This window comes from Otolemur garnettii, unplaced genomic scaffold (genome assembly GCF_000181295.1).
Source record: "Otolemur garnettii isolate 467f Iridium unplaced genomic scaffold, OtoGar3 scaffold00016, whole genome shotgun sequence".
NCBI classification, from domain to species: Eukaryota; Metazoa; Chordata; class Mammalia; order Primates; family Galagidae; genus Otolemur; species Otolemur garnettii.
In genome coordinates, this window is record NW_003852411.1 from 15,586,536 (window position 1) to 15,588,704 (window position 2,169).

At 42.7% G+C, this 2,169-nt stretch overlaps 1 long non-coding RNA gene across 1 annotated transcript in view; it reads left to right on the forward strand.

The window, feature by feature from the left end:
- LOC111723807 overlaps positions 1 to 2,169 on the forward strand; it is a 20,401-nt gene that overhangs the window by 9,129 nt on the left and 9,103 nt on the right. The gene's annotated exons all lie outside the window — the stretch shown is intronic.

Sequence of the window (2,169 nt, forward strand, 5' to 3'; positions counted from 1 at the left end):
GAGAGCACTAGGATTACAGGTGTGAGCCACCACACCCAGCCCAGCTCGGTCATTTTTGACATTAGAAATTGTAGGTTTATAACGTGCTTAGTAGAATGATGAATAAAATCAATTTTCAGAAAGCATAATTAATATAAATACTGTCTCCCCAGTCACTGACTCCCAAAATTATCTGCATGGACATTTATACAGCCTTGCTCCCTCCCTCCTTTCCCAAAGGCAGAGGTGTACTTCCTGACCTGGGACAAAAGCCTCTGCTGGGACCACCACATTCATCCCTGAGTTCCTTTATTCACTCTGTGTCTTCTGGCTTTCCCTCTCGCTGGCTTTCCACCCTGGGTAAAAACATGTTCCAGTCTCTTTCATTTTGCACCAACCAGCCAACCAGCCAATCAGCTGACCAGCCAACCAGCTGACCAGCCAATGAACAAGCACAATTCCTCCTTACTGTTCTCTCCTTTTTCTTTCTGACTCTTTCACTAACCCTGTGGAATTCACTGGACACTTTCAAGTTCTTTTCTTTTTTTTTTTATTACTTTAAAAAACTCCCACCTCCTCAGAGATGGAGTCATGCTGTGTCCCAGTTTGGCCTCAAGCCCCCCTCCCAAGTAGCTGGGTCATCAGCGGCCGCCCAGCTCCGGGTGTTCTAGCTTCTCTCTTGTTAGACGTATTTGTTCCCTTTACTTCTTCCTCTTTCTTGACATTCTTTCCTCCTTTGCTCACCTTGATGTTGTCCTGGCTTTGCCTTCTCTGTCTTCATGGACTTCTCTTTCTCTGCTGTTTAACTTAAACAATTCTTTTCTTATTTTGAAATCTGTGCTCTTCTTTGACAATCTCATTCATATCCGTGATTTTAATTATGACTGTGTACTGATAATGTCTAAATCAAAGCACACATGGAACTTTAGGAAAGAAGCAGCATATAAATGAATGAACACCATGAAGTGCAAATATGTGTCCCCGCCAATTTCTCCTGGAAACTCCTGACTTGTATCCACCACCTTGGCCACCACCAATATATTGTCCTGCAGACAACTTAGCTCACTGTGGCCTGTCCTAACCTTACAGTTCTGTGAATTGGCTGCCCTTCCCCGCACATACAGTAATGTGTGTAACCTCTACCCTAACACATCACATTTTATTGAAGTTATGAATTTGCTTCATTTGACTTTCCATTTGATGATGAAAACCTAAGAAATAGAAATATGTCTTTTGTTTCTGTATTCCTAGTGCTTACAACACCATGGATCACATATAATGATGTAATAAATGATCGTTGAATGGGTGAATGGGGGACAGATGGCTGCTTGCAGCTCCAGGTTGACATTCTGTCATCTCAGTCAATCCCATGGGAAGCATCATCCTTTCCTAGTAGTTGGAGCATAAGTGCTGAGTTCATGCTTCTCAAAAGGTCTCTGGACATGTACTGATTACCAAATTAATCACCATAACTAGAGAGTTGCAAGACTCTGACTGCCCAGGTCTGAATTTTGTGCCAATTCTTAGGGCAAGGAATGAAAGCAATTCCACACGTGATATAGAAAGTGAGAGGAGGCAGGGAAGTTCAAAAAGGAAAATTGATGATTTATTGCCAGAAGCCAGAGAGTAGACTTCTGGGCAGGCAAAATGTCAGATAGTCATTGTAAGTGTACACAAACAACCTAGATATTGGGGAAAGCTGGGACCCTTCTTTTCTTGGCTGGGTGAGGCAGCTAGCACCGTCTTCAAGACAACACTTGTCTTTGTATTCGAGGCTCAAATCACACTGAACATAAACCCCACTGATGATGCTCTGGATGTACCAGAACTTCCTTCCCCTCGGAGCCCTTATCATTTCCATCCTTCTGTGGGACATGTTCTCTCTTTCCAAGATAAAGGACTCCTTTCAGGTCTCAGTTGAGACTGCACTTCTGCTGGGAAGCCTTCTCTCACAAGGTTGGACCCCTTTGCGGTACATTCAATTTGATTCTTACTGGCCTCCTGTCCTAACACTTTTCATAAAGCAGATGCTCAATAAATACAATGAATGAAGTACTCCGTTTATTGGTTATTAAACAGGAGCACAAACCATTCTGGCTTCCCTCCATATAGTTTTGGGACTTCATAGCTTTATTAGAGGATCTATGGAGAGTCAGTTCATATAGGAGAAAACACTTTCATTACAGTGAA